The sequence below is a fragment of the Lepisosteus platostomus genome, chromosome 2 (assembly GCF_059453375.1).
Source record: "Lepisosteus platostomus isolate fLepPlt1 chromosome 2, fLepPlt1.hap1, whole genome shotgun sequence".
NCBI classification, from domain to species: Eukaryota; Metazoa; Chordata; class Actinopteri; order Semionotiformes; family Lepisosteidae; genus Lepisosteus; species Lepisosteus platostomus.
In genome coordinates this window covers 16,377,337-16,390,504 of record NC_142612.1, presented here as the reverse complement: position 1 = coordinate 16,390,504, position 13,168 = coordinate 16,377,337, and the positions used below count along the sequence as shown (strand labels likewise).

General features: G+C 41.5%; 1 protein-coding gene across 2 annotated transcripts in view; it reads left to right on the top strand.

The window, feature by feature from the left end:
* Positions 1–13,168, top strand: part of bcl9 (BCL9 transcription coactivator) — a 171,392-nt gene that overhangs the window by 83,989 nt on the left and 74,235 nt on the right. Inside the window, exon 1 of one of the 2 annotated variants that reach the window (XM_088600772.1) lies at positions 10,343–11,600. The exons of the other annotated variant lie outside the window; for it this stretch is intronic. The gene's annotated coding sequence lies outside the window, so the exon portion shown is untranslated. Of the gene's footprint in view, positions 1–10,342; positions 11,601–13,168 lie in introns of those variants that run through there. 2 annotated transcript variants of the gene reach the window in all.

The window sequence follows — 13,168 nt, the reverse complement described above, 5'->3', positions numbered from 1 at the left end:
GCTATTTGTATGGTTACAAACGCCCAACAAACATTGTCCTTTCGGTTTTTTTGTAGATGTTTCGTAGATGACCACACATTTTACGGATTATTTACAAAATAATTGCTGCCACAAGGGCAGCAACAGGTCTTCAGCGAGCAAGTCTGTACTTCAGGTGAAAAGACTGTTTTTAAACATAGAACCCACAGTTTTTTTTATTCCTCACTTGTTAACATTTTAGTACAGAATTTCCAAAGTAAAATGTTTTAGCCTACAAAGTCAAGTAGACGGAGCCCATTAAAATCAGGCAGGGTTCTGTGCACCAGTGCTGTGCTGCAGGAGGTTTCAGAAACATATATTTTAACCTTCATTTAACAGGCTGCTATGGAAATGGTGGGAAGAAGAGAAGATGGATAAAACCCAGTGCAAATATTGAATTTGCTCAGGGAAACACAGGGTTTTCTGTTTAGCTTGCGGAGGTAGCACTTACTATCTCTACTGAGTGCCTGCTGCATCATAAAAGATAATTTCCTCTCTTTTGACCTTAGAACATTATTCCTTTGCAATGGTAGCCTTTCCTGACAGGGCCTTCTGTACCCGGCACACCACGTGCTGTCTTGCTGGATTTTATTTTTCCATTTTTTATCGTTTTTTTCTTGTGCCTCTTATATTTAACCCCCCTTTTCTTGTTACTGGGAGTTGTCTCGAGCTGTTGTTCAGCTTGCAGGAAGGAGTTGCCAGGCAGATTCTGTCTACATACCAACTTGTGAGCTGAGCCGTGTTCTGTGTCTCCTCTGCTATTGTTCTCGCGGTTGCTGCTGTTTCTTCATGACGGTATGCTGATCTCTCATGTATGACAGCTAAGTCATTGCAGGGCCAAGAGCAATCTGAGTGAGGTGAAAATAATGTGATAGATATGGACCTTATGTATGTATATGTATGTGACTGTATGCGCATATATGTTTCAGTGTGCAGTTGTGCAAATGGTGTTGTCAAATACAAGGTTGTGATGAGCTATAGCTTCACCTGGCAGACAGTGGACAGACGTCACTCTAGAGTCTTATCTGACAGATATGGCAGATCACCCTGCAACTCAGAACTGGCAACCCACTGAAGCTAAACCGGTGTGAGCCTGGTCAGTACCTGGATGGGAGACCTCCTGGGAGAAACTATGTTTGCTGCTTGAAGAGGTGTTAGCGGGGCCAGCAGGGGGCGCTCACCCTGCGGTCTTTGTGGGTCCTAATGTCCTAGTATAGTGAGAGGGACACTACACTGTAAAAAGGTGCCATCCTTCGGATGACACTTAAAAACGAGGTCCTGACTCGGTAATGACTGTGGTCATTAAAAATCCCAGGGCGTTTCTTGGAAAGAGTAGGGGTGTTACCCCGGTGTCCTGGCCAAATTTCCCATTGGCCTTTACCAATCATGGCCTCCTAATAATCCCCATCTATAAACTGGCTTCATCACTCTGTTCTCCTCCCCACTGATAGCTGATGTGTGATGAGCGTACTGGTGCACTATGGCTGCCGTCACATCATCCAGGTGGGGCTACACATTGGTGGTGGTGGAGGGGAGTCCCCATTACCTGTAAAGAGCTTTTAGTAGAGTGTCCAGAATAGCGCTATATAAGTGTAAGCAATTGTTGTTGTTGTTGTTGTTATAGTGGGCAGGTGTCACTCTAGATTTTCACCTGGCAGACAAGGTAGGAGTCACCCTAGGATTGCAAGGCTCACAGCTGAGTTCAATTCTCGACTGGGAGCCTTATGTGTAGAGACAGCAATCCTCAATGCCACGCCACCCTTTACTGCATGTGTTAAACTATGATATAACACGCTCTCATCTTATTTATCTATCTGAATTTAAACCATACTTTGCACAGCAATTGTCATGATTTTTGTGGGGGAGCACAGGTTTATCGTATATTCAAAATCTGGCCAGGACAAGACTCTGGTGGTGCAGTGGTTTGCAATGCTGCCTTGCAGCACTGGGGCCCTAGGTTCAATTTTGGATCTGAGACACTGTGTCTCTGTGGAGTTTGTATGTTCTACCTGTGGGTTTCCTCTGGGTGCTTCGGTTTCCTCAAACAGTCCAAAGACACACAGATAGCTTAATTGGCTTCTAGAAAATTGTATCTGTGCTTGTGTCTGTGTGTGTTAGCCCTTCGATGGACTGGCATCTCAACCAGGGTGTACCCTGCTTTGCACCTGTTGCTTCCTGGGATAGGATCTGGATCCTAAGACCCTGAAGGGGATAAAGCAGTTACAAAAATGGTTGGATAGATAGGCAGCTCTTTTACATTAAAGTTACAGACATTGCTTCTTAAGTCTGAATATTTGAACATTCTTGTTTGGAAAACAAAACACCTAAGGTCAAGAATTAGCCTTGAAGCCTGGTTTTGGGAAAGCAAGTGTCATATGTGTGTGTGGTACACAAACAGAAGCTACATCTGGCATCTGGGATTTCTGTCCAGTCTTAGGCTTAATGTGCATGGTCATGCAGAAGGCTGATATTTAGACTACTGGTGTGGAAATACAGCAGGGAAAACTGGACAATTGGCTTCTTTTCACATTTCATTCATTTATATATATTGGCAGGATAAATATTGCACTTCTCCTGCCTAGTCGGAAATACGGAAGGTTACATACAAATTCTCCAGAGAAGTGTAGCACAACAACAAAAAGACATTATTTAACAGCACGAGTCTTTGGTTTGTTTCACTGCTTGGTAGGACAAGAAGAAAAACTATGTTGTTTTTTTTATCAGAGGAACTGGGAGCAGAATTGAATGTGTGTAAAATGGTAAAACAAGAACATTGAAACATCTAAGGGAATTGTTTGGAGTAGCTGAGTATGTACTTAGATTGTTTTTTTGAATCTCATTCATAGTACTCACATGGGTATATAGTAGGAGTGTGGGCTGATACAAAGGATTAGAAAGCAAACAAATTGTGTAATCCCTTGTGTTTAACAAACACGTTCCATATTCAGGTTAGGGAACAACAAGATGAAATACAGCAGCCCCGTCTTTTTAGTTTATTTTCCTTTAGAAAGAAACTAAAAATCCGTATTACTTTTTTTTTCATGCCAAAATTTAAGAGCTTTGCACAGAACACCCAAGTTGAAACTAAGCAATTTAAGGACATCCCCAAATGTTGAATTGCCTTGCAATCTGATGTGCTGCAGAAATGGATGTCAAAGTAGGCGGTCTAGAGACCCATGGGGTTCCTTAACGACAGAGCAGGGGGGTCCCTTGGAAAGCAGAAACACATTTTAGGCATGCACTGCCAAGGACACACCTCATACCCCACTCACTGAAATATTCTGTTTATTAAGCACATCTTGACTTGGGCTTCCATATTTAAGAAGAACATTTGTGATGGTCTCACTCTGATTTGGGCATCACCTGGTGTAAATTCTGGGTCTCTAAGAAGACCTATCACTTGAAATGGGAGCTTCCAACCAGAAGGCCTAGAGAGCCCCTGGGCTAGTGTTCTACTGTGCTTAATCTTCCCATGTTGCTCTTCCTGTCTCCCTTCTTAACGATGGTGTGGGTTAGCTGAGCTATTCAAGCTGTTCCAGAAGAACCTGAGTAATTACCGACACTGCCTTCTTTTCTCTTGGGTACCTTAGCAGCGTGTATAAAGGGATGGAACTGTTGTTAAAAATAACAAATCGCAAGGCATCATTCTTTACACAACTGCTCCTTTCTGCCTTGCTCAATGGCTTCTAAAAGATGTTATCCTGAAGCGCTCGTTGTTCAGAGAGCTTCCACTGCATTTGTTTGTGTGTTTAGGTGTTTATTTGTTTTCATCCCTCACAGGAAGCCATAACAAAGGCTGAGGAAGCTGCAATTTGCAGTGATATCAACACTTTCCTCTCATTAGATTAACATTTAATTGCCATTTCAGAGCGCCACAAACAAACAAGAAAACATAGATGTTTTAGGGATTATCTAGTCTTTTAATAGCTAATTGTGTTGACACAGTAAAAGTTTCTCTTGCATTGTTGCCTTCACTCCGAAATGCAGGACTACTTTTAGACGTTTTGTGCAGTTATAAATCTACACAAAGCCAGTGTTTTTCTTTTGTTTTGTTCCTCTCTAAAACTAAAGCAATAAGCGTCTCATATTTTATGACAAAGGGGGACGATACTCGTCTGCAAGACTGCAGCCCTGTGTGGTGATTCTGAAATTTAGCTTGATATTGATGGGGGCAGGGGGGTTTCTTTACTGATTTGGGCACAGGCCCCCAGAGATCGAGAGGCCCAGAGAGCAAGTTCATTAAAACCTAAATCAAATAGTGTTTAAATGCTGAGCGTTCTTCTAAGCAATTTGAGAACGCCGTTATTAAATATTTTATAGAGCCTTTTTTTTAAAGAAAAAATCTGAGACTGGGGAGTGTGCCGTGCTTAAGCAATACCCTGCACGATCAAATTTACACAGCATAAATATGCATGTTGCTGCCACGAGTTGCAGTCACAATGGAGAGTATCAAGATGCTATTGACTGTGATTCAGAGCTGAGTGGCGATGATGTATTTTCAATAAAGCATTTGTGACAGCATTCTCCCTCTGTGCGTCAAACTGTGTTCTTTAAGCAGAGCCGGGGAAGACTATAGGCAGACTGGTTACTCTTTATTGATTTATTTACCTTGTGGTGCTCTACTTATATTAAAGGGTGGTTGGAGGGGGCTGGGGTGAAGGAACCATTCAGACTAGGCTGAAGTGCTGAGATTACAAGGATATATCTTGTTGGAAGCAGACAGCTCTGTGTTGGGTGTTTTCTTGTCCTGCTAGCTTTAAATCTCTTGCAATCCTTATCTTGTTGGAGTAGAGGAAAAGATACGGATCCATAATTCATAGAAGTTCTAAATATGCCACAGCTGTTTGGAAAAACAGACAGAATATCCCCTAATGTTTCAGAAAGCAAAAAAAAAGTCTAAAACAACAAGGACTCATAAAACTATCATCCCCAGGCATTTAATTGGCACTTTATTTTCTTGCATGAGGTTTAAACGTAGTGTGATCATTTTATTAGGAGTTTGGCCAATGGAGGTCTGTTTAAATGAAGCGGGAAGTGCCAGCTGACATTGAGTTTACTTAGATTTCCTTTACAAGAGTGTCTTTCGAGATATTTTGACCATGCAGCATTACTTCTCTGTACCTCTAAAAGTTCCTGGGTGACAGCCAGGTGTTACACTAACTCAAATACCCTCTGGAATTCCCTGCAGCATTATTTCAAGCTATACAGTACATCCCCTACTTTGTAGGCCACCAAATGGCTTTGTGCTCAGTGCACAACCTAACATTCATGTTAGCGCTATCACAGTTTCTAAGCTTATCTAAGCTTTTGCTTTTTCAATTTTTCCAATGAAAATACAGCTCAGTGCAAATTGGGGTTTTCTGCAGTAATTTCGCTATAATTGCTAGAAAGAGAGAACTATAGTGTGAGCTTCATCAGATAGCTGGAATCCATTCAGACATGCAAGACAGCAGTAGATGATCACACTAGCCAGGAGGTGCTTGACATCTGTAGATAAAAAGACAAATCTAGTGCTATACAGCTGACAGGTAAAGCATGCATTGATTGGATAAGGTGAGGCAAGACCACATTGTTTCTGGAAAAAAATGCCCAAGGTGATGAAGGTTTCTATAGCTGTGCTTGCTGTGGTGTGTCTACTGCTTGTCTCATTACTGCACACATGACTGCAGAATACAGGCTCAGTCCACCTCTGCAAGTCTGTGCCCACTACAGTGTTTTTGATGTTGGTGACCTTCTACAATGCACATTCTTCACCTGCTTGAGAAACGGCTGTACAGTATCTCTCACACAGAACCCCTTGACTGCAGGAATCACAGGACACACCAGGTGAGTAATCTGAACATAAGAAAGCTTGCAGATGAAAGGAAGCCCTGGATTATGTAGCTCATTTGTTGCCTTTTTAGGAGCTCATTTATCTGATGCCCTCTTGAAAAACTTTAGGGTATCACCTTTGACTTATCTGGGTAGTGCGTTCCAGTCCCTTACGACTCTTAAAGTAAAGACTCCACTTTGTAAAGTTTCCTCTTTGTGTCTCGTGGTTTGAGTTTCAATGTTCATTCTGAAGAGGTCCTCTGGGATGACTTTGTCAGTGTCTTTGAGGATTCTGAAAACTTGAATTGATTCCCCTCATGGTCTTCTCTGTTTCAGGCTAAAAAAGATTTACTTCCTTAAGCCTGTCAGTCTAGGACATTCCTTCAAGTAATGGAATGTATCTGATTGCTCTGTAGTGATTCCAGAGAAGGAATATCTTTTTTGTAATGTGGTAACCAAAATTACACACAGCACTCTAAATGATGTCTTACAAGTGCATTGTACAACTGTAACATAAAATCCCTTATTTTATAAATCCCTGTGCATCCCATTTACTAACATTGCACAACAGGAGTAATGTTGCTGATGTTCCAGAACCTAGAACAATCAGACCATTGATCAGATCTGATGAATGATAAAAAGCCTTTAAGTGTATCTTGCTCATCTGGCTGGTAGTAGCTCATTGATCCAAAGACCTCATCAAGCTTTTTCTTGATAGTTCTTTGATTAGTTTGCTCCTAATACACAAATCCTCATGTAAAGAAATGCCTCCTTTCTCTTGCACTAAATGTTCTGGCATTTAACTTGAATATGTGTCCTGGGATCAGCTTCCTTGCTAATCTCTCCATATTTGCTAGTTTATTTTGGTAGCCTAATGCAATCAAACCCCTACTCTAGCTAGGTGCCAAAGACATTTCTCAGGAAGGTCAGGAACAGCTTCTTTGGAAAGAGCACTACTCTTAGTAGTGATATTGCACCCATTGACCTTTTTGTCTTTTCTTGTGATACAGGAGTGCAGAATATTTGTGCATTATGCAAGTCTGCATAGGTGTGCACCGTAGTGGGTGGGTGTGATGGTGGGTGACAGTGAATAGAAATAGAATAGAATAGAAACATGATAGAAATATGTGTGTCTTTAAACAAGACTACTTGGGCTTCTTGGTGATGGACAAACATGCTTGTCTTTCACACTGTCTGCTAGGATTGGATTCCCAGCTCAGACTGTCTTCCATCCAGCATTACCTTTTATGCTAGTAAGGGTATCTTTAAATCATTTTTGCTTGGTAATGTGAAATGCAGATAGGCACTTTTTCATCGGTGCTGTTCGGACGGTCAGTGCTTACTTGCTCTTCAGGAAAAGGAGATCATCCTTGAGTGTCTGTGGTGCCTGTGACTATGTCTTTAGCTGGAGCTGTATCCCCCCCACAAGACGAGAGTGACGCCATCTTTTTCCACTTGATGACTCCGTAAAAAAAACATGTCTGCGACAGGCTTTTTGAGAAAAGCAGCAAAAGTTTAATGGAAGCAAGGAAGCGATCATGAACGTTAACTTCAAACCCGAGGCCCTAAACTTAAAATACAGGAAGTGTTCATGTTCTGTGCTTTATAACGTTCTCAATTCTTATCAAAGGACAAGGTTTCTACTCCACAGTTCCTGACAGCCAGCTGAACTGGGACATTTAGCCTGGCAAATGAAATTCTAGACAGGAGACATGGCACATCATGCAGGGATTGTATAATAGGATTGGAACAACACAGATGAGGCATAATTGACAAGGCCTGTAGTAACTGATAAACACTTTCTCTTCCACTCAATTCATATTTAAAAGTTAATACAGGCCTAAGACCTTGGAATTTCATATACAGAACCTTATTTTAATGTATTCTTCTGAAAAGGAAGCTACTGTGGAGAACCCAGCACCACAGAAAACGTGCTGCAAATGCTAGACCCCATATTTCCTAAGGGGGTGCTATTTTTGTTTTCTCACACACCCGACTAGAAAAAGCTAATTTCCAGAGACCTCTCCGGCACTTCTAAATACAAGTTTAAGTGCTTCTGTGCTTTCTAGGTGGTGCAGGTCAGACTGAATTGGAATCGACTATATGACAAAACCTGTCCCAGCTACATTCTGAAAAGTAGTCCGTCAGCATGAAAAAGTCATTATTGACACTGTGACCAAGACAGCTTGACAGCTGTCTGTGCTTCGGTCACAAGTAAAAGCTTTATAGTCACTCAGCTCTTATATGCTTAACCCTTCAACTCTTTATTTTATTGCAAATCTCAAATCTCATTTTTCTTGTTTTTTTACAGTAACAAATACATTTTACTAATGCTGATCTGGAAGATTTTGAGAAAATACATGTATTTTTTTTGACCATTTACACAGTTTCTTTATTGATGCTTCTCGGTGGTGTTATTTGGCTAACACTGAAGTTGCTTAATTAGCACTAATGACTGAAAATACCACAGAATGGAAAGCAAGAACTTGAATGTGCACTTTTCATTAAAAGAAAGCTACACAGACTAGTTACTATATATGAGAATGCCATTCCAAACGGCAGGTCAATTTTTTGATTCCGTATAATATTTTAAGAAAAATCTGATCATCTAAACATGTCTGTACAAAACTATCCACTCCAATCAAGAGTTTAGTGTGCCCTGGATTATGGAGAAATATTGTTTTGAGTGCACAAATGTTGTTTTTTGTAACAGGTTGACTGCAGTTTTGACCAAATGCTAGCAACTGAGAATGCATTGATCCCACAGCTTCCTTGACACCTAATTGTTCAGTTGGATCCCAATTAATTGACTGTGGTCACTACTATAGCACTTTTCTGCTTTGGATGTTTCTGCTGCTAATTTGGTTGTGTGGTTTCCATTACTGCCACGTTGACGTTTGAAGCCACATTTCATCATCGGTCTGGAAATATGACTGTGTTTGCACGCAAGTGTAGGAGCCTAGAACGTCACTGACAGGACATTTGAAAATTAGTCTCCAAGAAGCTCAATCAGGTTCTGTCAAATTCTGTCCTTGGCTATTAGCCTAGATATTCTTCTTGTGCTCCTGAACAATTCATCTTTCCTCCTTTACAATATTTTACATGATCACTGGGGTCTGTTTGTACATGTTTATGCGTATGTCTAAGTACTGATCTTTCTTTACTTCCAGTACAAAAAATGACTTCACAGCCATTATCCAAAATTGCTGCCACTGTGTAATATGAGCTTGGCAATAAATTCCACAAAGATGTATATGGATAGCAGTCGTGTAGCTATTTTTTTTATTTCTGTCAATGAATACCACTGCAGCTTATCTCTACAACAGTTGTTTGTAAGAGATGAACCCTGTAATTGCATGCACATTCTTGTCCATACGTGTTAGCATTTTTTTTTTGCAATGCAGGTTTGGCAAAATAACGTATATACACACGTTTTCTTACAAAACTCCATACATTTCAATGTTGCAGACATACATATTCACTGTTTTAAATTAAAATTCACTGGAAATCTTAACATCCATATTCTAGCTAAGAAACTGATATTGTTTCAAAGTTATTTTGCTTTCAGCCTGTTCTTGATATAAGACTGTTTATCAGCTTCGATTGAATGCTGTTTTGTGTCAGACAACCCTTTGTGAAAGGTGGCGTCTGCTGTTCTCAGTTTTAAACAATGTTTGCTGTAGTTTATACTTGATATAGTCCACTGGGTTGTCAAATGAGGATTTTGAAAACTTCAACGAGTCCCCTCCTAGTCTTCTCTGTTTAAGAATACATTTAAGTGTTTTTAACCTGCCAAGAAATTCCTTTAATTCCCGCAAATAATCTTGTTTCTCTGCTCTGGACACATTCTAGGACAGCAATTCGCTTTGAAAAACTTTGATTTTGAGGAACGTGACTATGTGAAAAACATGGGCCTTGCTGTTCTCGTATTTCTTGAATCGTAACATCAGAACACTAGCCTTTAACACGTGAAACATTTTCAATTTTGCAGTTGCATGCAGAATCGTGAATGTGTCCATGAAGACAATTCAGGGCTAGACCTATAAGGCCAGCACGTCTTTTCTCAATCTACAGCTTCAAAAGTCGTTAGAATTCCTCCACTATGCAATTAAGTCGGGAATTGAGCTGCTTTGACGTCCCAATCCCCACCCCCCTTCGAAATATTTCAGTTAAAGAATTGCTTTCCGCTTGCTGAGCATCTACCGAGTGAAAATACCATGCAAATGTATTTATGGTTCCTGAAATGTGCGGATGCTTTATTATCCGAAACTAGTGGGGGGGGGGGCTGCATATATGGTTATATATACTAAGCAACCTTTTCTTCCAGCTGGAGAGCAAAGTACCCCGCCTGCTCGACTCGGCTACACTCTCGCATTGATTCCAAACCTTTTATATATTCAATGGCACACAGACCTGACCTAGAATTGCTACTTAGAATTCAGACTGAACCATCCGCCAGGACCACGCAGGGGAGACGAGGGCGGTGTATTCCTGCAAAAGCTACCTCACTGGCCATTAACGCCTGTTCGTGTCGACGGTGCTGAAGTGGCAGCTGCGAACATGCGTTTGGCGACCTGGTCTTGGGAGGTACCTTGTTGAAAAAAATGGAAACGGGGGCCGGAACGGTGTTTTTTTAGGGCGCCTCTGAACCCTTCTAGCTGGGTATTCGATTCCTTCTCCATGAAGCCTCTCGCCACTTTCTTTTTTTCCTCCCAGTAGTAAAGGGGCTGCAGTAAGTGCGGTTACACGGTATGTAGGAGATACAAACTAAAGAACAGGTAATTTGCTTTGAAGGAACACACACTGGTAAGAATTCCAAGAGACTCCAATGCATTTGATATTTAAGGCGTATCTATAACCTGCTGATCTTGGATGTACCAGAGAAGCTTGGAGACGACGTTAGCACAGAATTTTCTTTGTGTGTGCACACGCATTTGGAAAAAAAACCCAACTATCATAATTTACGGGTTTTGACGCAAACATTTCTCAGAAAAAAAACGCGAAGCTACTTTACTAATTTTAGCGCAGGTTTTTTTGCAGAGCGTTGGCTGAAAACAGTCACAGCAAATCTATACATGACGTGAGTGGACCCCCCCCTCCTACCCACCCCCGATATTTGAAATAAACATAGAAGGTTTTGTGAAACGCAAACCACAACGTTGAAGTGCACTTCAGTTCAATGTAAAGGTTGTAAAACCGTGCAATCAAGGCGTGTCACTGACATACTTTCACTCGTGTGACAGGCGAGGAGAAAAAAAACGTTTTGGCCTCTTAATTCGGGGAGGGGAGGGGGTTTCTTGGCTGCAATTTCCCCTGGCGGGTCTGCTGAGCAGCGAAGTCCCCCTGAAAAGAAACTTTTGTCTTTAAATGCTAGGACGGCGAGGCTCGGTGGAGCTCCCCTCCCCCCAGTCTTCGGCGAAACAGGAACAACTCCTTTGAAAAAAAAAGTTGCACAAGTTTGAAACTTTCTTGGAGAAACTTTTCCCCCTCTCGTGTGGCGTTACCCAGTGAGACGCCGTGATTTGTGGGGGGGCTTTTTTTGGGATATTGCTTTTTTTGGTTGGAGGACAAAGAACCCGAAACCTTTCTTCAAGATTTTTACTTACCTCGAGGATTATAATTGGGGAAAGCTTTCTGTCTGTGGATTAATGCCTCCGAAAAGGAAAAAGGATGGGAATCGGGGGATCCCAGAACTGATCTTTGCGTGAAATCTCAGTGGAATGGATGTACCTCATTATTATGGAATGCGCTCTTTATATGTTAAATACTGGGTAAGTCCGTCTTCGAGTTGTACCGAAAACGCACAGCGCCTGCATCCGATTTTAGGACCTTTTCCTTCATGCTAGCTGGATTGTAAACACGTTTGGCCTTGTTCTTTTTTTTACCAACTGTGGATTGTTTTATTTTAGACGCCGAAGTGTGTGCTTTGTCGCTCTAAATCTTATTTTTTGTTTAAAATGTAATCCTCGGACGTCAGCTGAAGTTTGATAACATTACCATCGGGTTAGATTAGGAGGGGAAAAACGTATTTAATGCAAATTTATCAGAAAAAGAACCCCCGTACTCGCACCAGCACTCCGGCTGGTAATTTCTAACGTGGGAGATGTACGTAAATTGCCACTGCATGCTTTACGCAAATCTCTTTAATTTTTAAGCTCGGAATAATTGTATTTTATTTTTTTCGCCCCCCCTTACCTCGGGGTGTAAATAGATATTGAGCAATGTTTGTGCACGTGGGTAAAAATCAATGCCTGCCGACTGACTGCGGCTGAAAACCGACAAATCCTGTGGGTTTCGACAACTTCGTTGAGTCGCTTTTGTTCTGTTCTGAGGGGCACTCAGACTCTCCGTGGGCCGCTCGCTGTCGGAAGAGGGTCTGGCTTCGGTTATATTGTTGCAGTTCAGTGAAGGACCGTTTCTGCCCCGTGTTTAAAACGATATTAGAAGTGTTGCACACCAGGAATGTCGCAGAGTCCCCGGTGAGCACATTTCCAGCCCCGAAGGAGCTCTGAGAGAATTGCCCCTCTGGGTTGGGGGTAAAAGGTGTCTTTGGATTCTCTAATGTGATGTTTTATAAAGGCCGTTTAGGACAACTAGGAACCGGTCTGAAGAGATTCTTGGAAGCAGATATTTGCTAGTAGGAGTGAATAATTTGCCTTGAGGCTCAATAGATATTGGCGTGGTGATCTTGAGGGGTGCGGAGTCGGTCACCACAGATGACAGCAGTGTTCTGCCGATATTTCGGACCTTATCTGGTCTAAAGGAATAATTAAATAAGGCAGCATTATTGTTAGTAAAAAAGGCAAATGCTCTTGAGAGTTTAGCGCGGTTCAATTTGTACGGTTCAGGTTTTTAGTTATTTCCTTTGTTTTTCCTTGTTTTCAATGATTGTATAACAACGGCGTCTGCTTCTTTACCATTGCTTTAGCACTCTCCAGTGTATTCCTGTAATTAGTGGACGTTTCGATTGTGTGACAGATTACCAATCCAGTTTCAATTAGCAGCGCGTTTTCCATAAAACTATGATTTAGACTCACAAGCGCTGTGCTGTGCTTGTATTAGAGTTAGCTAGTAATTTCATCCCAAGACAAAGATACATCCATGTTCCCACTGTATTAATCATACATTTAAATTTAAAAATGAATTTGATCGATTTTAAGCTTATGAAGTTGAAATAATGTGCTGGATAAAGTTATACTCCCCGTGTGCCATATGTTACTAAGGTATACAAACGGGGGGGAGGTTTAGTAGCTAATGGATCCAAGGATCTCCTGCGGTCGTTTCCTGAAAGAAGCCAGGGTATCAGCCACAGCGACATGGCTGGGCAGCTTGTTCCAGA